The sequence below is a fragment of the Eptatretus burgeri genome, chromosome 1 (assembly GCF_056783735.1).
Source record: "Eptatretus burgeri isolate ZD-2024b chromosome 1, Ebu_testis_v1, whole genome shotgun sequence".
NCBI lineage: Eukaryota > Metazoa > Chordata > Myxini > Myxiniformes > Myxinidae > Eptatretus > Eptatretus burgeri.
In genome coordinates this window covers 26542157-26569656 of record NC_140961.1, presented here as the reverse complement: position 1 = coordinate 26569656, position 27500 = coordinate 26542157, and the positions used below count along the sequence as shown (strand labels likewise).

Genomic DNA, 27500 nt, shown 5'->3' with positions numbered 1-27500 from the left:
AGTGAGGATTCAATAATAACGAAGAAAATACGTAATTCAATTGGACTGTGGATGTAAAAGAAAGTGGAAGTGAAATTATGTTGAATTCAGCAATGCTGTGAGATGATGTACGGCTTTGCGATCGTTAAACCGTGACCCTTCGAGAAGATGATCTTCCCATCAAAAAGGTGAACCAAAAATCACAACTTTCAATAAAAAGACAAAATAATCAAGAATCTTAACAATATGAAAACCTCTGAAGATTTTCTAACTCACTCAATTGGTCACCTGTCATGAATTCTTGCTCCTCAAATGTAACATCAAATTCAAACTGTGTGTGTGTGTGTGTGTGTGTGTGTGTGTGTGTGTGTGTGTGTGTGTGTGTGTGTGTGTGTGTGTGTGTGTGTGTGTGTGTGTGTGTGTGTGTGTGTGTGTGTGTGTGTGTGTGTGTGTGTGTGTGTGTGTGTGTGTGTTCCTCACTCAAACTCCACCTCATCTTGAATGTGTGATGAAGGAGACTCAACAAAGACTGAGAAAGAAAACAAAGAATGTTTTAATACGAACTCAACGATGTCTCATGGGATCAGAAATAGGGAAAGTCTTCTTGGGGCAGAAAGGATAAAGAGCTGTCTAAATCCCAGTTGCATTCAGGGAAGATACACTGATGGAAGAAAGGAAGGTGATGCTTGACAAATGTATTTGAGTTTCATGAAGCAGTTTCTCATTGGATGTTCAGAGAGTGAACAAAAAATTGGAAACATCAAAAGAATGTTACTTTTCGGTTGTTGAGCCAACACTTGCATCCAGGAAGGCATGGATACGACATGGTATGGAGTCAAAAAGGATCTTGAATTGCAGAACTGGAATGTAGCACCATTCTTCCACAAGGAAGTCCTCCAATTCACGTCGGTTTGATGAAGGCAGAAACCGCTTCATCAGGGGCCAACAAGAAACCCCTCCCAGCAGGGAAGAAATTCTGCATCATGGGATGCAGATGATCATTAATGACAGTCATGTAGCACGCTGCATCAACCCTGCCTTCTTATGGAATGAGTCGACCCAAGTGATGCCAGAAAAGCATACCCCACACCTTGATGAAACCGCCATAAGCTTTCAGTTTTGAAATAGGCACTGTATAAATACACTGAATATAAATACATTTATACACTGAGCTGTATAAATCCCTGGGTTGTCGCCACATGTGCACATGTCCAATCGTCGAGAATAAGGTGAAGGATGACTCATCAGATCATATCACGTTCCTCCACGACTCGGCAGCCCATTGCCTCTGGAACTCCTTGGATCACTGGCCCCACAAACGGGAATTGCCAGGTCTTACAAGCAGTTTGTGCAGAGCATCCCGGCTTTGATTTTTAATCCTGTGGTTTCCTTCAGACTGTTTTCGATGATACAGGATTCTCACAAGCTACATTGAACTTTTTACACTGTCCATCATTGCTCCCGTTTCACCTCGCAGTCCAGACTTATGCCCGTGCATCACGCTCGTCGAGTGTACGTGTACTTCCATCCACTGTTGCCCTTTGATGATGATGTATTTACTTTGTCCCAGACTGACATAACTTTTGAAACATTTCCTCGTGAGATGTTCGCAATTTCCCCAGCCTTTGCCACTGAAGCGACTGCCAATCCCCACCAATATTTACACCCCGTTAAAAGTCATTGAGGTGACCTCCTGCAGCCATACGAGCTCTAAATACTGGACTCAAGCCGCAGTCGAGTTCATTACCTCCCAACCCCAAGTCCGCAACCACCATCAGGTCATCTACCTCCCCCCCCCCCCACCAAGTTCTCAAAGCTCCACCCAACCACAAATCCTTAAAAGCACCCCCACCTCACCACACCGACGACAAGTCCTCAACCACCCCTCACTCATCTTCCAATTCTCTGTCCCCTTTCTGCCCCCCCCCACCCCAAATATCTGTCCTCCCCTCCCCCGTTCTTCCCATTTTTAACAAGGTGCTCATTCCCATTCGTTAAGAAAAACGATAAAAGTAAATATCGATGGGACAATGTTTATATTAATTCGTAATTTCTCAAGATTCCCTCATAAGTTCACTCAATGAACATAAAAAAAACATACAAGGTCATCCGTGATGGAGAAAAATGTTGTGGGGTTGGACTCCACATCGGACATTCTGATTTGAGTCACCTAACAATGAATGGAGACCCTGATAATCAGACATGAGATCAGGGCCGTCACTCTGGACATATCTCACGCTTTTGATGCAGTCTGGCATTCTGCCTTACTCTCCAAACTCTCTGCCTGTGAAGGCCAACTCCATACATGACTTAATGACTTCCTCCTCTCTCGTAACCTTTGTGTGGCATTCAATGGAATCTTTTCATCTCATCACCCTGTCAAGACTGGAATTCCCAAGCAGTGGGCCGAGTTCAATTCCTGATCTTCAACAATGATCTCGCTGACTCTGGAAAATCCTCTTTATCTATTTGGTGATGACTCCACCCTCTGCCAAGACATCAAGTATCCTTCAGGAAGGCAGGTTGCAGCATCTGCCCTCTCTTCAGGCCTTGGAAAAAAAATCACAAGTTGGCCAAAGACTTGGAATGTCTTTCAATCCTGACAAATCTCACGCTCTTATTTCATTTCTCTCCAAAATTATAGTCTGACAAACCACACCTCTTGTCCCACCTCCTCCCACCAATCTACTTTCTCACCAATCCTCTTCAGGAAGTTCATTCAATCAAGCTCCTGGGCTTCACGATCAGCAATGATATTTTTAGGGCAAACCACATTTCAAAGTTGACTCTGAAGCCATTCTCCGAATGACCACACTCCATCATACAAAGTCCTTCCTTGGCACACCTGAACTCAAATCCACCTCCAAGGTCTTCACGAGCAGCTTGGTGGAGGACTTCTCTCTATCCTCTGGGCTGGTTCCCATCTCACATCTCACCCTGCTTGATGCTGTGCAAACCAAGGCCTTCAAGATCATTGGAATTTCCCTCACTGAAGCTGAGTCGAGGACGAACCTATGGCTGTCACTTCACTGCCGCAGACAGGTCAATGGTTTCTCTGTCTTTGACCACCTCATTTCCAGGATTGCACCGTCTGATCTTTCTGAGCTTTGTCACCTCCAGGTTTCTGCAGGGCTCACAGGGTCCACCATCAACCCCCTTCTTGTGAAACTACCGAAATCCAGGTCACTGCACACCTCCAATCATTAGTTCCTCTTTTTTCTTGCCTAAAGAATCAACTTCCACATCCTGTTCAATCGCATTCTTCCCTCCAGGTTTTCAAGACAGCTGTTCGCCACCATCTCAGATCGTCACCATTTGAACACCATGATATTTTCTGCCTTTGTTAACCCCGCCCAAATCCCTCCTCTGTTAAATTTTTCAGTCTTCCGTCCTGGGAGTTTCCTTCTGTGTCCATCTTGTCCATGCCATGCATGTTTTGCTTCCTGTTTTAGTCTGTTACATCCCAATGCAGATGTTAGTCTGTGAAGAGCAGTATAGCAGCTCTTCCACGAGCCTCGACGATGTGTACAAAAAAGACCCTTCAGACAGCGAAGACACTTTAAGATCCCTCAAACCTCAAAGACTTTTCAGCTCCTCCATATCACGAAACACAGCCTCATTACGACCGCCCATCATCAGGAGAAGAGCGCCCATGCCACAAGGCTATTCATGTTCATTTAAAATGTAGTTTGAGCATTCCTCCTATAACCGCTCACCAGAGATAGGTGACTTTCCTCAAATTACACTGTGATTGTCTTCCTGATCAAATTTTGTGCAAAATTTACAGAAACAGGGGTATTGGAATTGAAAAATACTTTCAGGAATCATCGAGGATTCAACAAAAGTCGAAAAGCAAATAAATAACACAATCACGACACAGAAACAAAACACTGAAATGAAGCAGAATTTTCTGAAAAAATTGGAGAATTTGGTAATGCGGTGACACCGGCATTGCTAACACAGCAACTCCAACCATGATATGATTATTCTCTGAACGTAAAACAAAGTTATTCCAAAATTAATCATAATTATGTGAAATGGGAAGAGGAAAATAAAGAGGAAACTTGGCAAAATGAAAACATCAATCAATGTACAAACTAACTTGAAAGCTCACCTGCTGGGACAACTTGCACCTTATTCTGGGGATCAACTCTCAGCTCATTCCCCATGTTTCTCAACCTCGACATTGTCATTGTCAAAAGTCACAGTCACATTCAACATCCTCACAATCACAGGACAAAAACACTTCATGCTTCCTCTGGGAACCATAAAAAAGGGAAATTAAATAATTAAAACAAATGATTGTAATAGAAAAATATTGGGAAAAAATAAATAACTGAAAATTGGGAAATTAAAAAAAAAAAAATGATTCAAAAAGCAGGACACCACGGCCACCAAGACGAAACACTCAATGTTTCCGTCCAGGAACCATCTTCACATTCTGAATTGTCAATATCATCATATTCACACTCATTGTCATCATCCTCACATTCACAATCATTGTCATCATCTTCACAATAACAATCACAATCACAATCATCTTCGTCATCTGCACAATCACAATCATCGTCATGATCTTCGCAAATGCCTTCATCATCTTTGTTGTCTTTTCTAGCAACACACACACAATCATGAGCAAAACTTCGTTTTAGAGAACATTTCACTGTGTTGGTAAAATGAAGCAAGAATAGCATGGGCAGCCATAATTATAAATATAAATATATACACTACTGTGAAAATGACTTGTACAGTGTGTGTGTGTGTGTGTGTGTGTGTGTGTGTGTGTGTGTGTGTGTGTGTGTGTGTGTGTGTGTGTGTGTGTGTGTGTGTGTGTGTGTGTGTGTGTGTGTCTATATATACATATATATATATATATATATATATATATATATATATATATATATACATTTTTTTTTTTTTACAGTGCCTATCGAAAGTCTTTACCCGATTTCAATTTTTTCACTTTTTCTTGCCTTATCGCCTGGAATTGAATTGCATTAAACCAGACTTTTTCTTCCTTTATTGACACACAGTAACCAACAACTTCCAAGTGAAAATCAAAACAAAATTTCTGATTTAATGTAATTTAATTCCAGGCTATAAAGCAAGAAAAGATGAAAAATTTGAAAGGCGGTGTGCACTTTCTAAAGGCATTGGAGAAAAAAAAATTACGAATGATATGATATGATTTTTGCATATATGTATGTATATATGTATGTATATATATATATATATATATATATATATATATATATATATATATATATATATATATATATATATATATATATATATATATATATATATATATATATATATACATACATACATACATAAAAGCCTGGTGTTGGCTTCATGGTTTGGGTGGTGGGCTTGGGATCTGAGGGTACTGAGTTCAAATCCCACTCAGCTGTTGAATAAATACCAGGTGGGGTTGACTGCCTGTTATTCTTCCGAGGTTGGCAAAATAAATTCCAGCTTTCTGGTATCCTGTGGCGGAGTGTCGACCCGTCCAGGATTGTGCCCAATAGCCAAGGAGACTGCTAAAACAGCACCAACACTCTGCACAGAGCATGGTTGCAATGGTTGTGTGTGTGTGTGTGTGTATATATATATATATATATATATATATATATATATATATATATATATATATATATATATATATATATATATATATATATATATATATATATATATATATATATTTAAATGTATATATAAACATATGGACATAAAGACCCGCCCACATCTCTCTCCTGTGAATGGAGGGAATAGCCAATCAGCTCTCATCTCATCGATTAAACCCAGGTGGCTCGGATTGTGTAAATGATTGATCCCTCCCACACTCCTCCAACTGAATAAGCTGTGTAAAGCAACCCGAGAAGACTTACTTTAGGTAAGTGCGACACTGTTTCAAACCCTTCCCACATTTGCAAACCCTCAACATACACACACACATATATAGGTGTATATATATATATATATATATATATATATATATATATATATATATATATATATATATATATATATATATCTCAAATAATAACATATATATATATATATATCTCAAATAATAACATATATATATATATATATATATATATATATATATATCTCAAATAATAACACATATATATATATATATATATATATATATATATATATATATATATATATATATATATATGTCAAATAATAACATATTTGCAGCAGAAAAGAGGTTCATTGGGATCATTGGTTGCTGTTCTGAATTAAGTTCCAGAATAAAAATGAATCCTTGCGAAGAGGAACAGCAAGAAGTAAATGAAGGTCACCAAAGAAGAAAACTATCAGAATGTGTTGTTTACCCGAAGTGTTTGTGTACCCAGGGATAGATGTCGATGACCAAGTCCACGAGAAGGACGAAAAGAGAGATCACTCCGATTGCGTGCTCAAAGCGTCCCCAGAGCGACATCAGTTGTCCCATGTCCAACGTCCCAAGAAAGGAACGTTCACCAAAGATCTGTGGACAAGGAATTGACAAGTTTAATGAAATCATGTTATTTGAACGAGCAAGTTTCCCATGCTCCGACGGGATTCAAAACGGGGTCGTGATGAAGTCGGAAAAAATGCAAATGGAATCTTCTGTCATTGAGCACACAACATGGGAACATCAATTCGCATTAATTGCCACAAATGAATCAATTTCAATGCTCCAATGGCGGCAATTTGCTCCGTTTTAAAATGTTTCTTCAATATATGAAGCGACTTGATAGCTCGGTTCCCTTATAATAATTTGTATTGGTGTCAAAGTCAGTGACTTATTGCAAATTAATCGTAGGATGACACCATGGGTGTGTCCCGTTGGGAAGTGGCTTGGTCGTTTCACAGTGATCAAGGAAACACTCCAATGGAAGGGAGTGCTGGGCTTAACAACACGGCGGTCTCCAAGGAAACATTACTATCGTGGAACTCGAGCAGATGCTGGCCTGGCCGTCATTTTCAGTTTTACTCGATCTTCTTGTGACAACTTCCCCAAACAAATTGATTGTGTTAGCAACAGCGACAGAGCATCTTGAATCGGGAAAGAAAGATAAATAAATGAGGAGTCAGAAGGGGGAGCTCGACCACCAAGATTATCTGTGGACCTTCCACTGTGCATTTTGGAGAGGGAGGTGGTGGAGATTGAATTTGGATGTTTGTGGACTTTAAAGAATTAGGTTGAAAAGTGGAAGTCACAATAAAAGTCTGAACTGCATGTTTCAATATTGTCCTCTCTGAAAGCACAATTGAAGAAATAACCAGGAATCGTTTCAAATCTGACCATGGTGGCCATATTGCGAACACAAGTGGGCACGTTCCATCAACAAGCAGCTTTCTTTCTGCTCACCACACACCTCCTTTGATTGCTTTTCTCCATTTGCTAAGCATCTTACAAAGTGATTGTGATGGAAGTGTGTCCGCCGTGGTCTGAAAGAAGTTGGCCGACACAGTCGGAAAGAATCTGGCTGCCGTAGTAGGAAAGACCTGGCCGCTGGAATAGGAAAAATCCTGGCTGCGTAGTCAGAAAGAACCCTGGATGCCATGGTCAGAAAGAACCTGGGCGACGTAGTCAGAAAGAACCTGGTCACCTTAGACAGAAAGAACCAGGTCACCGTCGTCAGAAAGAACCTGGGCGCCGTCCTCTCTGAACGCCGTCCTTTCCTTTCCTTAACTTCCTCTCTGAACTCATCAATCGGATCTTTAACCCTTTACCCTCCGTCCATCATCGACCCTCTTTCTCTTCGTTTCCCACTCACCTGGTAAGATCTGTTCATGGCCCAGACTCCGCTACGCACCTGGTGCACCGGAAACATGTTTTGAAACTCAACACAAGTATTCCACGAGTTTCCTTTAAAATAACTCAGGAACACAACGAAAACACAGCACTTCGCTGCAACAAAAGTACCGGAATGAACTGAATGTTCTCACAAAACAAACGGAACAATGCATCCCGCCGATGGGCTTTGTGACGCTGTAGTCATTGTTGTCATGGGAACTGAACTGATTTCAAAACAAACTGATTGCGTTGTCGTTTGCATCGTTCCATCGTTATCTTATGGAGTAATATGGAATAGGCAAAGCCACGAAGTGAACGTAGAATTCTTCTTACATTCGCTTCTGACTTTACTTATAACGTGTTCACAACTGTATACTTGCCAACTTTACCGTGGTACGTGTCAGCGCCACACAGCGAATGATTTTGACGCAATTTCCGGTTCCTTCTGCCTGGATTCGGGATCAGCGATCAAATAATGTCAATCACGATTAAAAATTATTTTTTGATGATGTGCAAGATATCTTTGTTTATCTATTTATTTATTCAATTATCTTTTTTCCCAAAGTTAATTTTAATAATCACTTCTGGTCAAGAATAAAATAAAATATAAGTTCCGGAAAGAGTTTCAAAATCACTCCCGGTAATGTTAAATATAATGTTAAATACTAAATAAACACTTCCTATCATGAAAAAAATCACTTTCGGAAGTATAAAATTTACTTTGCGTAAAAAATAATTGAATAAAGAAATAAACACTTCCGGTCATGATCTCCCAGCATGCATCATTCCCCATGACAAAAACCAGAAACAAAAACAACCAGAAGGAAAAAAAACGGAAGCAAAAGGGTCATTGCCAACGGCACTGATTCCAAATAGCCAGGGGAATTGTGTTGTTGTTGTTGTTGTTTCCTATTCTGTCACGTACACGTGTGAAGTATGAAGCTCACTGCGTTCGTCATTATATCATGTGCAGTGGTACAATATAGTACAGTGGATAAGCTCTCATATTTTAACAAATTGTGCATTTTATGAGAAAAGCATGAAATTTCTCGCGTAGTTCGGTCATACCATCATGTTTATTTTCGGATGTGGAGGGAAGTCAGATTTCACCTCTGAGGGGACAGTGAGAGGTCAAATCCAAGATAGCCGCGAGTCACCGGGTCTAATGTTCAAACATCCTTAATTTTGGAACCAGACTGTGCAGAAAAAACATGGATGACCTACAAAATATGTCATGGAGAAGAAAGGAAATACCTTTGGATATTTTTTTAAAAATTATTTTAATGGCAGAAGCAAACTTTGGTACATCACGGGTGATGAAGGTTGTGGCTCCTACTGTGATGCCAAAGAACTGGAAGGACTTCCTTCGATGCGATGATAACAAAACCGAATTGTTTGCTTTCCTGTCACGCGTAGTTGTTCATCTTCCTCTTGCAGAGGGCAAGGAACTGTATGCAACAGATGGAAGTGGAGTCCTTTGCTCTCCGGCTGAGTCATACTTGGCCTGCCTTGCCCCATGTTCGCAGGAGGAGGCCGACACTCGTCGACTTCTGCATGTGGCAGATGCTGTGCAAAAGGGGTGTAAGAAGGTGACCATACGTACCGTTGATACTGATGTGGTGGTACTGGCTGTAGCTTCATTCAGCAAGACAGCTCCTAATGAGCTGTGGGTTACCTTTGGTGTCAGTTCAAGCTTTAATAACATAGCTGTTCACGAAATGGTTGCCACAATGAATCCAACACAGTGTCTAACTCTCCCAGTCCTTCACGCTTTCACCGGGTGTGAAACTGTATCTGCATTCGCTGGCAGAGGAAAGAAGACTGCCTGAGAAACTTGGAAGTCTTTCCCAGAGGTGAATGATGCTTTCAATGAATTCCTATGCATGCCGAGTGAGGTCAGTGAAGGATCATTGTTACTGCTGGAGCGATTTGTAGTGCTAATGTCCGACCGAACCAGTGAGAGCACAGAAGTTAAACATGCCAGGAAACAGCTCTTCACACAGAAGTCGAGAACTCCAGAGAAAATTCGTCCAACCCAGGCAGCACTCAAACAGCACATCAAGCACACTTGCTACCAGGCCAACTGTTGGAACCAGTCATTGGTCCTGGATCCAGAGATGTCAGAGCCATCTGACTGGGGCTGGACGAAGGAAACAACTGGGTGGCAGCCGCTTTGGACCACTCTCCCAGAAGCTTCAAAATCGTGCCATGAATTGATCCTCTGTCGCTGTGAGAAAGGATGCACTGGATGATGCAAGTGTGCCAAAGCTGCGCTCAAGTGCACTGCACTGTGCTTCTGTTCTGGAGGCTGTTAGATTTTGATCACTGCCATTACCATCATCACCATTGCTATTAATAACGTATTAAATAGACGAACAGCATGGGACTATTCTGTTAATTTTTTTGTATTATTATCCCTATCGTGTCAAAATGGAAGCGAAGTTTCACTATATTGCATTGGTCCAATCCATTGTCTTTACCAAAATAATGTCCAAAAGTAAAAATGTAACTTGACCTTGACCTCGATTGAAATGCATTCCCTTGGCTTCTGGCAATCTAAAAAGTATCACCAAACGAATGGCCATTCCAAACGTAGTTGGAAATTCCACCTTAAATGTATTTTTCCACTGTTTAGTTCCAAAATTAAACGCGTTTGAACATGAGACCCAGTGGACTGGCGGCCATCTTGGATTTTGACCTCTCACGGTCCTCAGAGGTCAAATCTGACTTCACTCCATATCTGAAAATAAACCTTGTGGTATTCACTATGTCAGAAAATTCATGCTTTTCTCATAAAACGCACAATTATTGTGCTTATCCGCTGTACTATTGCGTCTCATGCAGTTTAATGTGGCAGCAGAACACGTGCCAGGCAAGTCCATGGTTGTTGCCGATGCATTGTCCCATATTCCACTCCCAGAACATGCCTCGGATCGCGAGTTGTCAGAAGAGGTAGACACATTCGTTCATGGAGTTGAGGCAGGTTTTCCAGCGTCCAAGAGAAAGTTAGATGTCATCAGAGATGCGTCCAGGCTGGATCCTGTTTTGCAACGTGTTATTAACTACACTATCCATGGTTTGCCTCAGTACATGGATGACTGTCTGGATATACTCAATCCGTGCTGGGAAATCGTAGGCATTTATCTGTCTATGAAGGACTGTTATTGTATGGCACTGGAATCGTCATACCAACTGACATGAAGGTGGAGATTTTTCAGAGCATTCATGACGATGGACATCAGGGAGGAACGAAGTATCAACGCTGAGCCAATGATTGTATTTGGTGACCCGGTATGAGTGGGGACATCAAGGACTGTGTCAGTAAATGTGATCATTGTATCAAGTACTGGTCTGCTCAAAAGGGAAAGCCATTATTCCCGATTCCCCTTCCGTCTCATCCGTGGGAATGGACAGCAGCTGATATCCTCGAGTTCGACAAGAAACATTATCTGGTCATGGGGGATTATTACTCGAGATTCAACGAGCTCAAACACTTGCCCTCTCTCACAAGTTAAATGCTCATTCATGAAATAAGTCAACCTTTGCTCGTTGGGGCACTCCTGATATTCTTATCTCAGATAACTGAAGTCAATTCGCATCCAAGGAATTTCTGGAGTTTTCTGGAAAATATGGCTTTGAACATGTGATGCAAGCGTAAAGTATCCACAGTCAAATGGATGTGCTGAAGAAAACGGAACACATTGCGAAAATGATCCTGATACAACCTGATCCGTATCTCGGGCTGATGTCTTGGCGTAACACTTCTTTTGAGCCTTCATGTTTCAGCCCTGCACAGTTGATGCTGGATCAGAGGTGGAAGACAATCATGCCAACCTTGTCACAGATTCTTCGACCAAACGCAGAGAAAATCGACCCTAATATCGTGAACAACAACGATGACAAGGCCAAGGAAAAAGACGCTTACTTATACAATCAGAAACATTCTCCTGAACGTCTCCCTGAACTCCAGGTCGGTAACAAAGTTGGTCAGAACTGGTCATCAATCAATCTGGGAACAGTTGGGTGCTCTCTATTCTCCACCTACATCTAAAACGCCTCACTCGTATGGTATAAGCGTTGGTAACAAAGTTCTTAAAAGGAGCAGGTGCCACCTCACACCTGATACGACACGACCTTCGTCACCTCATGCATTACCGCATTCAGAAGACGTTCCTGGAGAGCCCGTCATTGAAAATCCAATTGATAATGGAACAAAAAGCTCTGAGAAGTCTGTCGAGTATAAAACTCACTCTGGCAGAAAAATCAATCAGTTGAAAGAATTGATCTTTAATTAAGTCAAGAAAGAGACTCTGGGCCAGAATAATGGCCATCATTTCTATCAGATACCAACGTCAGGTAGTCCACCCTGACATTGTCACTTAGTTTTGCTTTTAAGTTGGGTTCTGTTTCGTTGTTCTTCTGGTGTGTGTGTGTGTGTGTGTGTGTGTGTGTGTGTGTGTGTGTGTGTGTGTGTGTGTGTGTGTGTGTGTGTGTGTGTGTGTGTGTGTGTGTGTGTGTGTATTGTTTTGTCTGACTTCCTTCCTGGGATGACTGTGCAGTAATTGTTCTTTATTTTGATTCCAGTTGGATACTTGAGAAATGGTCATTTATTCAACATGTTGTCCAGGAATTGTTCTGCTTGTGACTAATTAGGTTGTGGGTTTTTGAAGCCTTTCAGGCTATTTGTTGGGGGAGATATTGTGGAAGTACAGCTCATACACACTGTATGTTAATGAGGGGCTGACAATGCGTTGGTTTGACATATGTATAGTGTCAGTTCAAAGCACGATGATGTGGTATTTGTGAGTAAGCATCAGTAAATGCCGATACATGAACGAGTAGAATTGATAGTTACATGTTATGAATTTGCTGTCGCACACATCCGTAAATTGTAATATAATCTGCTTGATGAAAGGAGCTAATTTTGACTGTGAGTGGCAGTATTTTCATGTAAACTGCCTGGTGAGATTCGTGAAGATTCTGGAATGTTCTCAGACAAAACTTCCTGGATGGACGAGAATCGCAGTTGCTCGAAGGCATGAGATCAATCTGTGATTCAATATAAACCCGCGAGAGGGAGGTGTGGAGAGACGGGTGATATGTGATGAGCCGTGTGTTTTGATCGTCCCCGTGCTTGATTTAACTCTGACTCGCATAACCCGCGCTCTGCGTGACATGTTGGGGTGGGTGTGTTTGAGAAAGGAAATGATGCAGAGTATCAGTAGTAATTTTACTTTAATGCAGTAAGTGGAATACGAGTTCACTGTTTCAGAACCATTTTATTTACTTTTTTTGAACCATGCACCTCATATGGTCTTTAAGATAATGTCAGCCGAATATCATGTGACTCGAGCGCAGAACAAAGTCGAAGATAGCGCGACACGAAACCACAAACTCGAAAATAATATATAAGATGAGTGAATGAGGTGTTAATTTCCAGAGCGGTCGTTAAGGCGTGGAGCCAATTATAATCAGGTTGAGGAAAACTCATTGAGATTGTGTATCAGGAAAGAATTCCTTTGAGCTCTTCAGTCATTCTGGATGGGCCAGCATGCGAGAGAGGACACCACGACAAGACTAAATCGTTCAACAGCCCTGGTGGACGAGGTGAACATGCGTGAGTTGAGCCGGCAGAACAGGGACATTGGGTTGGAACTCAACTTGGGAATCGTTGTTGCACATGGCATGTAATGGTGAATGTGAAAGAACAACTCAACTCACTGTCTCTCCGAAAGGACCGTTTAGAACCCCCCCCCCCCCCCCCGCCATCCACTTTCTCAACAATCCTCTGGAAGAAGTCCTTTCTTTCAAGCTTCTGGGTCTCACTATCTGCCATGACCTTTCCTGGGAAAGCCACATTTCATACCTCGCCTCCAAAGTGGGCGAGCTCGATGCCAGATGAAGTGCAGTTAAACAGGAGAGACAGTACACTGACATACCTCTTACACTTCTTTGTCAAGCCAATCTTCTCACACGTTTTTTTCTTGGTTTCTGTCTCGTCCAATGAGGGCACACGAAAAGTGAATCAACAATTGCCCAGGCTTATTGATCCATATGTTTTACATCTTTCTCTTTGCACATCATCTGCCAATCACTTCGCATCCCTCCCACTATGCACCATAGACACCCTCGGTTTTCCTCCCCCCTTCCACTCCTCAGGGACTGAGTTCGCATTGGTCCATTGACCTCGCCGGGTAAGAAAGAGGTCAAAACCACCTCATACTTTCTCTCTCTTGCTGGAGTTTCTCACTCCCTCAAGGAATTATTCCTATGGTGCCTGTTTTGTTTGCATAATAAAGATTGCACAAGATTAGGATTGAGGTAACTCTGCACTCTCTCTTGTGTTTGTATATAACAGTTTTTCTCCTGCTGCACATCTCCAATCCTTTTTCCCCCCTGCTGTACGTATTTTGCTGTGCATTAAAACCTTTGCTTATTGTTCCACATGCCTTTCCTTGCAATTGCTAGAAATAAATTGCTATTATTGTGAATGTACCCAGTTTGTCGTGTCTTTTCCTCCATTGGTCTCGCATTGTCCACACATCGTGTTAGCGGAGAAGTTTTTCCCGACATGATTTGACCTGTTCGCTGGTGCATACTTGACAGCTCCACTCGGCTGCACCTGATCAGGTAAGATAAAGACAAGTACGCATCAAGGGCACTAGCCCCACTTGATACCGTCATCCAAAGGTAAGGTAACCATGCGAGGTATTAACACTGCCAGGATGGCGGTACCAATCAGCATTTGTGGTTGATTTGCATCCCACCAAGCAGTGGAGTTATCCACGGCTGGTGGACTCAGGACTGTCTGTTCAGGAGGAACATGAGTGCTTTTCCTCATGGTGAACCTTGAACCCAGGCCTGTAACTATTTGGTGTCAGGAGTGGGATTTCAACCCTGAACACCAATTGCGAAACAATTTGGTGTTCAGGAGGGACCTGCTGAGCGATCAGCACACCCCCAAAATTGTAAAAGAGCAGATTGGGGTGAAAATTTTATTTAATTATTTCTGCGGACTATGGTGAATCAAGACGAGCTGATCCAGGTGGGCGTAAGTGAGGAAATGGAGGAAGAACCAATGGTACAGGGGGGCAGTATGGAGGAAGGTGATTTATTGGGGAAATATTCGGTCGGGGGTGCAGCAAAGACATTGTAATACTCGGGGGGCCCCCACCCCCAAATTCATTTCCCAGAAAATATGGTGCACCCTCTGAGCCCACACCCCAGAATAGCAAATCTGACTCACCAGTGTCATTGGAAATGGACCGATTGGCATCAATGATGAGCCAGATAATGGGTGAGATGAAGGCAGTGGGCAACAAAATTGACATCCGGATGGATGCAGTGAGCAATGACATGAAGGCTGGGCAGAATGATATTGAAGCAATGGGCATTGGAATAATGGCTGGCATAAAGGCGGGGCTGGCAGAAGTTGGGAAGGGAGGCCAAAGCGGATGTAACGGCATTGAACGATGGAATCAGGATGATGGGTATTGAGGTAAATGCTCAGGTGAAGGTGGATGTGAAAGTGTTGGGCCAGGAGATGACGAGGATTGAGGCGGAGCGAGGGGAGATGAACTACATAAGGGAGAGGGTGGACGATGTTTGGACCACGATGGAAGTGGTGACAAAGCAAATTACAGAAGTTCAGGAAGAAGTGACAAATAAAATTACGGAAGTGATAAATATAATGATGGAACTTGAAAAGGAGGCAATAACTGCCCAGTATGAGGCAGTGCCTGTGTTTGGTGATTTCACTTGGATTAGTAATTAGTGTAAAGGAATGTACGGCACCAATTAGCATGCTGCCTGATAGGCTCAGGTGTTTCGTTCTGAGTCCAGTGGCTTGTCAAACAGGCACAAACACTGGCTCAGTGCACTAAAATCAATTTGTCGGTGCGATCGCTTTTACGCAGTTTGGCGGGACTTGGACTGGGCAACTGGGCCAGCCTGATGACTGCAAAAGTATTTATATATTTACAACAAATGTTGGCCTTTCTTCTTTATCCATTTTTCTGTTCTTCTTGCAACATTTTGTGTTCTTCTTCCATTCTGATTTATATTTCTCTCTTTGACCATGATGGTTTGGTAACTTGGATAACTGTTACATTTACCTAATCCATATCGAGTGATTTCTCCTCATACAATCACAATCATTACAACTACCCCGATACTTCTCAATCATTCTTGCTTTTATGTTATCTGATTGCAGAAAAGTACTTTATCTACTGTTGTTTACCACCATTTATCCAAAATTACTCACAATATAATTACTCACTATATCCCACTCCTCCTTTACCACTTGTTATCCAAATTAGTCACAAATTACTTGCCATCATTATTCTCACTATATATAATCTGTGAAGTATACACAGAAAAAAAAACATGTAATTCATACATATCATTCTATACCAAGGTAACTTTTTATACATGGATGAAAATGCACACGTTTAATAAACAGAATTAAAAAATCTGCTTGTATGATCCTTACCTGGTAAAAGAGCTGCCAGTAAAGAAGCTGCCAAGGAGGAATGTGAATTCTGGGTGAATGGCGGCAAAACATTGAGAGAGACATTGCAGAGACTGAAATTGAACACAATGGAGATTGAGATTTGTGTATTGTTATATCACAGAGAATTCAGGAACAAGGATAGATGATGTGTCAACTTCCCAAACATGGATGAGCAGAGAAATTGTGAAAATCACTTCATTCCCCTTTGGATGGTTGTACAATTGCCTAAACTCAACCCAAAAAAAGGATTTCATTTAAACTCAGTTTGTAATATACATGCCATGTACTGTATTGAAACAAAGTGAGGAGTTAAAATAATGAATACCAGACTCGGTGGCAGAATGGTTAGAGCATCTGCGCTGAATCTAGGAGGTCGGTGGTTTAAACTTGATCCTGTTCGAGTCATACCAAAGATTTTCAACATGGTATGTGCTGCTTGTTTGCTTGATTCTCAGCTTAGAAAAGATAGAGCACGGAAAACGAACATAGGTTGGCAACCAATGGTCAATATTGTTGTGGTTACCAAATTCGCAAACCACCATTCAGGTCCCTTAGGTGAGGTATCTCGGTAAGTACATGTGTCGTTAGGCCCAAACCCGTTGTCTAGTGGGAATACATGTCATTTACGCGTGCTGCGACTCTTCAGGATAGCCGTTTTTCTTTTACTATCTTTAATTTGGACCAACCGCCATTGTTACCACCACCAGTCACAACATCAACCACCAACCACAACGCCGCTTCACCACAACCGCCACGACCTTCACGTCACACCTCGCAACCGTCGCATCGCCACCGTTCTTGCGCCGCTTGTGGGTACCGGTGTTGGACTCGTGCAGGGCGCGCGCCGAACAGCGTGTACAAAATCACGGATTTTGTGCTTCAAAAACGGATCAAAAACGACACACGCCCACTTTTGTTCCGTCCAATCGGTGAGCAAGGGGCGATTTGGCCCCGCCCCCAGGGCGTTGGAGGGCGATCGATATATGCAAATTTATGGATCAAAAAGCATTCACGCCCACTTTTTCTCGGGCCAATGGGGAGCGAGGTGAAAGGTCGAAGGGAGGGGGTCAAAGATGAGAGGGCGAAGCCACGGGGCTGATATAAGCGACCGTGTTCGTCAGTCAAAAAAACAGAGAGTTAAGACTTCGCGGGCGGTGGAGTTGGCAAGAAGGAGCTGGTCGTCGTGTGCGTTGGAGCCGGAGCGGAGGGGACGGAGCTGTGGAGAGGCGGCGAGGGCAGACGAGGGGGTGCTCGCGTCGTGCAGGGAGCTGCATCCCAGGGAGGCCGACAGCGCGACCTGGCCGAGGTGGAGACGCTCGTCGCGGGACAATAAAAATGCTCTATACCCCGAGCATCAGCAACCCCCTCCTGTTTCCCCCCGCGCTGAGATAGTGCGACCAAGGGGGCCCCTTTCCCACCCCCTACCAGACACTGCCCGCGAGGCCCGCGGAGTTGAGGCACCATCGCCGCTCCGCGTCTCATCACCAGACGGGTAGGCCCGACCCGGTCTCGGCCTCAGGCCCGCCTCATCCTTGAGGGTATTCTTTCCTTGGTTTTGGGTATGTGTTGTCGGCGCCGTCTGTGAAGTAAAATTGTATAAGTGTTGCCGTGTGCTCGTGTAATCGGTATTAGATCTGCATTGTCGCATTTGCTTTTTGTGTAAATTGAATTGTGTTTTTCTTTTCTGTGTGCTTTTGGTGGAATTGAATATGTGTGCTTTCCGTTCATCGCGAATAAATGTGCTTTGTGTTGAACTGTTTCCCGCTTCGCTTCGTCATTTCTTTCTTTGAATCCTCATCTTGCTTCACGTAAAGGGTTGGTAGTGGGCTGAATACGCCCGATAATTAATCGAACCGTCGAGGTCGACGAATAACACCGCTCGGTTATCCCGATAGTACGGAACGGGTCGCTTAAGTGGCCCGTGTCCGAAGTCGACCTGCGGCGAGGTGCGATCGCCCGGTCTACCCTCCGTGTGGGTACTTAGGTAGGTCGAATTTGGCGAGCAACCCTATCCCACGCGGGGGCTGATTGGCTCGATCGCGGTGAGACCGAAAGGTCCACCCGTGACTGGTTCCCGGCGTTAGTCCGAGAGGGTCACGACTGGATTGTCCGTCCGGTGGGCGACGTGCCGCGATTCGAGTTACGTGGCCGTCAGCACGCCGGCGGGCGCGAATCCGTAACAATATCGTTGGCAACGATTGTGCATGCTTGTTGGGACAAATGACCTCCTGTGTTGAAGTTTCCTTGCAAAGGAATTCATATTACAAAGAAGCTTTCAAGATGGAGGATCCAGAAAAGCAATCACCATCTGATACACCATTTTCTGTCTTCGATGCTTGTTACAGTATTGGGGTAATTGGAGAAATATCATTATGATTGGGGCTGGAGTTGTAATAAGTATGATATGATTTGGTTGTAATCGAAAATTGTTAAATTTTACAATGTGTATATTTCACTTAAACAAAGCCAAGGCTCAGCAAATTCCATTCATTTGTTCTTCAGTCAGGATGGAGTCAGGACTTCAATCAGGATAAACACTCGAAGAGATATCAGTAACGTATGGTGGAAAAATAAATCTCTTCTTCAGAAAGGGGAAGTTCAAATACCACATCAGGAACATATTATCTCTGATGCTTTATATACCCTACCCATTATGTACAAAGGGAGAGAGTGAAGGAGGGGGACAGATTTGAAGGTAAAATTTATTTTGCAACAGAATTGTCCAGTATGTGACAAATATGTATTTTGTCCAACATTGCAATGTTACATCAAATCATCCATTACATCTGGAGCCTGTGGGATCCCTGTTACTGAATCCAGTTTCCTGTTACCGAGGCAAATTTCGATATACTGATGAAGCTGTTGCAGAACCAGGCATTCTTGCATTTGTTTTGATCAGTGATGCTCTCCAAGGCAGACATGAATAACAAAGCTTGTTTACCCCATCTCTCTCCCTTCCACAGATATCCTTTTGTCTTTGTGCCCCACTATTTTGTGCTTCCCTCTCCCACCCCTCTTGTTTCCTGCCTTATATGTTTCAGTGTATTAGTTTTAACACGAGCCTCGACTTGCTAGACAAAAAAAACAAAGCAATCAACACATTGACCAGGCTGTTAAGAACAAAAGGCACTCTCCCCCTTTACCCCCATGGAATCGTTGCACTGTTTACTGTACTAGTTCCCAAGCTGTGGAGAATCCCCCTGAACACTCTCGCTTAAGGAGAAAATTTCCCCATTTATTTGGGGGTAAATTGGACCTCCATTGAACTTTATTTTGAAAATGTCCCTTTTATTGTCAATGGGGTTACTTAATGGCTAAATAGGGAACACATAAAATAGTTATTTATAAGTAAATGTTGCCTAAGTGTCATTTAAATCCTCAATTCGGAAGGGACAAAGTTGCATTTATCAAAACATCTCTAACTACCTTCATCATTTGAGTTCATATTGTCACCATTCCTTCTCATACATTCTCTCTTTTCCTGATGTTATTCAACTGGGTCAGCATTTTGCGACATTCTGGGAGTTTTTTTGAGGCCGGCAGTCCAATGAGACTCAGGCAGGGGACACGTTTTGCGGCAGTGGGGGCAGGGTACGAGGTAGCCCATAAAAAGTGGCCCCATCGTACAAGGTAAGTAAAATTCTCAGATCCGGATCCGGATTCAGTTCTTCACCAAAATTAAGTGTTGCTTTCCTTGGCCGGTCACCAACATATACAAAAAAATTCAGAACGATGGCTTGAAAACTGTGGCCAAAAATCGTGTGACAAACATACAAACAAAGATAGACAGACACAGACACTACAGACCAACATTGTTGGCGAAAAAATTTTTCGCCAAGTAACAAACAGAATTTTTATAATGTCGAATTTCGCTTTGTTGCTCATTACATTTGGCTTACTTTCAAAAAGATAGAAATAAGATTTTTGTTTTGCATTTTAGGATAAGCATCCAATCTGTAACTAAATTACTATTGCTGGCACACGAAGCAAAAAGCAGGGTTCAGCGATCGGTTCACTTCTGTCTGTATCTACATGTCACTTTATGATTGAGGAACAATTAATTTAAATTGAATGTTATATTTTGAACATGAATAAGAAAACAAACCCGAAGTGGTGCAGTAATTTGGCTATGAATTTGTACAGATCGTGCATGCACAGAGAGAATTGAGATAATTATTTTTGTCCGTCTGTTGACCATTATCAGTATGGCCATTATCATTATCAGGATCCCACCCCATTCATGCATGTCCTCCTCCCCTATTATTTAAATAAACAATTTCTCAATAATTGTGAATCTCTGTAAGTCTCGTTTTATAATTTGGTGTTGCATCATCACTCTGCAACATGAGAGCCATTAACAGTTTGGTATTTGTTTTGCAACCTCATTTCCCCATTTTTAACGTTTACAGTTTCAAACTTGTGGTACTCACAAGTGTCATGCTTTTCCTTATGAAATGCAAGCAAATAAAATGTGGAGAGCAGGCCAGCAGGATGAAAATTTAAAATCAGTGCAATGGTTCTGAGAGGGAATTCCAGGAAAATTAACAGGAAAAGTACTTGGAAAGACGTTCTTTCTTGAAACTTACTGCACTGTTACGACAGTGGCCTGCAAGCATATTCACCCCCTCCCCCTCCACCCCCCACGAATAATGCCACAATTCGATGAATTACAAATTATGCAGAAACATTTTTTCCGAATAAACCTTTTATTTATAACTGAAGAAATCAAAGAAAACACTGTTTTAGTTGAAGGAGGTTACACTTCAGGAATACCTGTAAAACACGTGGACAAATCAAAATTCACTGATTGCAAAAGTATTCAGCCCCTTAGGCCAGTACTTGGTGGAAGTACCTTTAGCAGCTCTGACTGCTTTGAGTATTTTTGGGTAGATCTCTACCAGCTTTTTTCAGTGAGATGGTGAAATCTTTGCCCATTCTTCACATGAACATTCCTCCAGTTCTGCCAAGTTTGATGGGAATCGTCGATGGACTGCAACCTTCAAGTTCAATGAGGTTCAAGTCAGAATGCTGACTGGGCCACTCAAGAACATTTATTTTCTTCTTATACAACAACTCCAGTGTGGCATTAGATTTGTGCTTCGGATCACTGTCCTGATGAAATGTGAATCTCCAACCCACTTTCAAATTCAGGGCTGAGTCAAGCTGATTTTCATCAAGGATTCTCCTGCACTTTGCACCATCCCTTGTCCCGAACAAGCTTGTCAGTCCTTGCTAATTCATCCTTCCATCCATTGGGACCACACTCTGTGCAGAGCATTGGTGCTGCCTCAGCAGTCTCCCTGGCGATTAAGCACAATTCTTGATGGGTCGCCATTCCAACAAAGTATACCAACATGCTGGCACTCATTTTGCAGACCTCAGAAGGATGACAGGCCGAGTTAACCCCACCTGGTATTAATTCAAAAGCTGAGCGGGATTTGAACTCAGGACACTTGGATCCCAAGCTATATTTAGCTAAGTTGCCCCACTAGTGGGGCAATTTAGCATAACAATTGTGCATTTTGTGAGGAAAGCACCAAATAGGCACACGAGTCGCCTAACATATTATGAACAGATTTGGATATTGGGCCATCTCAAATTCAGCCGCTGATGTCGGATGATGGCAGCCATTTTCCACTGCCATCAAAAATTTTGAGATGGCCCAATATCCAAATCTGTTCATAATATGATAGGCAACTAGTGTGCCAAATTTGGTGCTTTCCTCATAAAATGCACAATTGTTTTGCTATATTTAGCTAAGTTGCCCCACTATCAGGACCCTCAGATCCCAAGCCAACCACCCAAACCATAAAGCCAACACCAGGCTTTTATTTATGCACATATGTATGTATTTATGTTTATGTGTATATATATATATATATATATATATATATATATATATATATATATATATATATATATATATATATATATATATATATATATATATATATATATATATATATATATATATATATATATATGTATATATATATATATATATATATATATATATATATATATATATATATATATATATATATATATATATATATATATATATATATCATATCATACAAAAATAATTTTTTTTCCAATGCCGAGAGTAAATGCACAACGCCTTACAAATTTTTCAGCATTTCTTGCCTTATAGCCTGGAATTAAATTACATTAAATCAGAAATTTTCTTTTGATTTTCACTTGGAAGTTGTTGGTTACAATGTTAAATAAAGGAAGAAAAAGTCTGGTTTAATGCAATTTAATTCCAGGCTCTAAGGCAAGAAAAGGTGAAAAATTTGAAATCGGGAAAAGACTTTCGATAGGCACTGTAAAAATATATACATATATATATATATATATATATATATATATATATATATATATATATATATATATATATATATATATATGCGCGCGCACGCACGCACGCACGCACGCACGCACGCACGCACGCACACACACACACACACACACTACAAGTCATTTACACAGTCGTGTATATATTTATATTTATAATTATGGCTGCCCATGCTATTCTTGCTTCATTTTAACAACACAGTGAAATGTTCTCTAAAACGAAGTTTTGCTCATTATTGTGTGTGTGCTGTGAGAAAAGACAACAAAGATGATGAAGATGAAGGCATTTGCTTAGATCATGACGATGATTGTGATTGTGCAGATGACGAAGATGATTGTGAAGATCATGTTTGTGATTGTGAAGATGAGGAAGATGATTGTGAAGATCATAATTGTGATTGTGAAGAAGACGAAGATGTTGGTGATTGTGAAGATCATGATCATGATTGCGATTGTGAAGATGATGACAATGAGTGTGAATGTGAGGATGATTACAATTCTGAATGTGAAGATGGTTCCTGGACGGAAACATTGAGTGTTTCGTCTTGGTGTCCTGCTTTTTGAATCATAATTTTTTTTCATTTTTTTCCCAATTTTCAGTTATTTTTTTCCCAATATTTTTTTATTACAATTATTTGTTTTAATTATTTAATTTTCCATTATTTAATTTTTGTATGGTTCCCAGAGGGAAGCATGAAGTGTTTTTGTCCTGTGATTGTGAGGATGTTGAATGTGACTGTGAGGATGAGGATCTTGTTTGAAATCAATGTGAGGTTGAGGATGAAGAATATTGTGAAGATTGCTCTTTTGACAATGACAATGTCGAGGCTGAGATACATGGGGAATGAGCTGAGATTTGATCCCCAGAATAAGGTGCAAGTTGTCCCCGCAGGTGAGCTTTCAAGTTCGTTCGTACATTGAATGACATTTTCATTTTGCCAAGTTTCCTCTTTATTTTCCTCTTCCGATTTCACATAATTATGATTAATTTTGGAACAACTTTATTTTACGTTCAGAGAATAATCATATCATGGTTGGAGTTGCTGCGTTAGCAATGCCGGTGTCACCGCATTACCAAATTCTCCAATTTTTTCAGAAAATTCTACTTCATTTCAGTGTTTTGTTTGTGTAGTGATTGTGTTATTTATTTGCTCTTCGACTTTTGTTGAATCCTCGATGATTCCTGAAAGTATTTTTCAATTTCAATACCCCTGTTTCTTTAAATTTTGCACCAAATTTGATCAGGAAGACAATCACAGTGTAATTTGAGGAAAGTCACCGATCTCTGCAGATTATAGGAGTGCTCAAACTACATTTTAAATGAACATGAATAGCCTTGTGGAATGGACGCACTTCTCCTGATGAAGGGCGGTCATAGTGAGGCTGTATTTCGTGATATAGAGGAGATGAAGAGTCTTTGAGGTTTGAGGGATCTTAAAGTGTCTTCGCTGTCTGAATGGTCTTTTTTGAACACATAGTCGAGGCTCGTGGAAGAGCTGCAACACTGCTCTTCACAGACTAACAGCTGCATGAGGATATAACAGACTAAAACAGGAAGCAAAACATGCATGACATGGACAAGATGGACACAAGGAAACTCCCAGAAGGGAAGACTGAAAAATTTAACAGAGGAGGGATTTGGGCAGGGTTAACAAGGGCAGAAAAGATCATGTTGTTCAAATGGAGACAACCTGAGATGGTGGCAAACAGCTGTCTTGAAGACCGGGAGGGAAGAATGCGATTGAACAGGATATGGAAGTTGATTCTTAAGCAAGAAAAAAAGAGGAACAAATGATTGAAGGTGTGCAGTGACCTGGATTTCGGTAGTTTCACAAGAAGGGGGTTGATGGTGGACCCTGTGAGCCCTGCAGAAACCTGGGGGTGACAAAGCACAGAAAGATCAGAAGGTGCAATCCTGGAAATGAGGTGGTCAGACAGAGAAACGATTGACCTGTCTGCGGCAGTTAAGTGACAGCCATAGGTTCGTCCTCGACTCAGATTCAGTGAGGGAAATTCCAATGATCTTGAAGGCCTTGGTTTGTACAGCATCAAGCAGGGTGAGATGTGAGATGGGAACCAGCCCAGAGGAGAGAGAGAAGTCCTCCACCAAGCTGCTCATGAAGCCCTTGGAGGTGGATTGGAGTTCAGGTGTGCCAAGGAAGGACTTTGTATGATGGAGTGTGGTCATTCGGAGAATGGCTTCGGAGGCCAACTTTGAAATGTGGTTTGCCCAAGAAATATCATTGCTGATAGTGAAGCCCAGGAGCTTGATTGAATGAACTTCCTGAAGAGGATTGTGAAGAAAGTAGATTGGCGGGGGGAGGTGGGACAAGAGGTGTGGTTTGTCAGACGAAAATTTCGGAGAGAAATGAAATGAGCGTGAGATTTGTCAGGATTGAAAGACATATTCCAAGTCTTTGGCCAGCTTGTGATTTTTTTCCCCCAAGGCCAGAAGAGAGGGCAGATGCTGCAGCCTGCCTTCCTGAAGGATGATTGATGTCACGGCAGAGGGTGGAGTCATCAGCAAATAGATAAAGAGGATTTTCCAGAGTCAGTGAGATCATTGTTGAAGATGAGGAATAGAACTCAGCCCACTGCCTTAGGGCATTCCAGTCTTGACAGGGTGATGAGATGAAAAGATTCCATTGAATGCCACACAAAGGCTACGAGAGAGGAGGAAGTCATTAAGTCATGTATGGAGTTGGCCTTTACAGGCAGAGGGTTTGGAGAGTAAGGCAGAATGCCAGACTGCATCAAAAGCGTGATATATGTCCAGAGTGACGGCCCTGATCTCATGTCTGATTATCAGGGCCTTCATTCATTGTTTGGTGACTCAAAGCAGAATGTCCGATGTGGAGTCCAACCCGACAACATTTTTTCCCCAATACGGATGACCTTGTATGTTTTTTTTTTATTATCATTGAGTTAACTTGAGGGAATCTTGAGAAATTACGAATTACACATTGTCCCATCGATATTTACTTTTATTGTTGTTCTTAACGAACGGGAATGAATACCTTGTTAAAATAGGAAGAACGGGGGAGGGGAGGACAGATATTTGGGGTAGGGGGAGCAGCAAGGGGACAGAGAATTGGAAGAAGCGTGCGGGTTGGTTGAGGACTTGTCGGCGATGGAGGTGGATGGGGGCGGGTGCTTTTAAGGATTTGTGGTTGGGGGGAGCTTTGAGAACTTGGGGGGGGGGTGGTTGATGACCTGATGGTGATTGAGGACTTAGGGTTGGGAGGCAATGAACTCGACTGCAGCTCGAGTCCAGTATTTAGAGCCAGTATGCCTGCAGGAGGTCACCTCAATGACTTTTAACGGGGTGTAAATATTGGTGTGGTTTGGCAGTCGCTTCAGTGACAAAGGCTGGGGAAATTGGGAATATGTCACAAGGAAATGTTTCAAAAGTTATGTCAGTCTGGGACAAAGTAAATACATCATCATCAAAGGGCAACAGTGGATGGAAGCGTACACTCGACGAGCGTGATGCACGGGCATAAGTCTGGACTGCGAGGTGAAACGGGAGCAATGATGGACAGTGTAAAAAGTTCAATGTCGCTTGTGAGAATCCTGTGTCATCTAAAACAGTCTGAAGGAAACTTCACAGGATTAAAAGTCAAAGCCAGTTTGCTCTGCACAAACTGATCATAAGACCTGGCAATGCCCGTTTGTGGGGCCAGTGATCCAAGGAGTTGCACAGGCAATGGGCTGCCGAGTAGTGGAGGAATGTGATATGATCTGATGAGTCATCCTTCACCTTGTTCTCGACGATTGGACGTGTGCACATGTGGCGACAACCCAGGGAATTACACAGCTCTGAGTGCCTATTTCAAAAACTGAAAGCTTGTGGCAGTTTCATCATGGTGTGGGGTATGCTTTTCTGGCATCACTTGGGTCCACTCATTCCATCAGAAGGCAGGGTTGATGCAGCGTGCAACATTACCGTCTTTAATGATCATCTGCATCCCATGATGCAGAATTTCTTCCCAGCTGGGAGGGGTGTCTTGTTGGCCCCTGATAAAGCGGTTTCAGCCTTCATCAAACCGACGTGAATTGGAGGACTTCCTTGTGGAAGAATGGTGCTACATTCCAGTTCTGCAATTCTCGATCCTTTTTGACTCCACACCATGTCGTATCCATGCCTTCCTGGATGCAAATGGTGGCTCAACAACCGAAAAAGTAACATTCTTTTGATGTTTCCAATTTTTTGTTTACTCTCTGCACATCCAATGCAAAACTGCCTCATATATCTCAAATACATTTGTCAAGCACAACCTTCCTTTCTTCCATCAGTGTATCTTCCCTTAATAGAACTGGGATTTAGACAGCTCTTTATCCTTTCTGCCCCAAGAAGACTTTCCCTATTTCTGATCCCATGAGACATCGTTGAGTTTGTATTAAAACATTCTTTGTTTCTTCCTCAGCCTTTGTTGAGTCTCCTTCATCACACATTCAAGATTAGGTGGAGTTTGAGTGAGGAACACATACACACAGTGTGAATTTGATGTTAAAATTGAGGAGCAAGAATTCATTACAGGTGACCAATTGAGTGAGTTCGAAAAACTTCAGAGGTTTTCATATTGTTAAGATTCCTGATTATTTTGTTTTTTTTTATTGAAAGTTGCGCTTTTTGGTTCACATTTTTGATGGGAACGTAATCTTATCGAAGGGTCACGGTTTAATGTTCGCAAAGCCGAACATCATCTCACAGCATTGCTAAATTCAACATAATTTTATTTCCACTTTCTTTGACATCCACACTCCAATTGAATTACGTATTTTCCACGTTATTATTGAATCCTCACTGCAATTTCTGAAAGTGATTTTCAGTTTTGATAGTCTTGA

At 42.0% G+C, this 27500-nt stretch overlaps 1 protein-coding gene and 1 long non-coding RNA gene across 2 annotated transcripts in view; both read right to left on the bottom strand.

Annotated features, from left to right (window-relative positions):
- LOC147034068 (uncharacterized) overlaps window positions 1-9546 on the bottom strand; it is a 16024-nt gene extending 6478 nt beyond the window's left edge. The window contains exons 1-2 of the long non-coding RNA XR_015056742.1: window positions 6333-9546; window positions 4094-4590 (exon numbers count right to left, since the gene is read on the bottom strand). This is a non-coding gene — a long non-coding RNA (uncharacterized LOC147034068). The remainder of the gene's footprint in view (window positions 1-4093; window positions 4591-6332) is intronic.
- A 4016-nt stretch (window positions 9547-13562) lies between these two features.
- The window catches only part of LOC147034067 (uncharacterized), a 28222-nt gene continuing 14284 nt past the window's right edge, over window positions 13563-27500 (bottom strand). The window contains exons 2-3 of the transcript XR_015056741.1: window positions 16275-16750; window positions 13563-14405 (exon numbers count right to left, since the gene is read on the bottom strand). The gene's annotated coding sequence lies outside the window, so the exon portion shown is untranslated. The remainder of the gene's footprint in view (window positions 14406-16274; window positions 16751-27500) is intronic.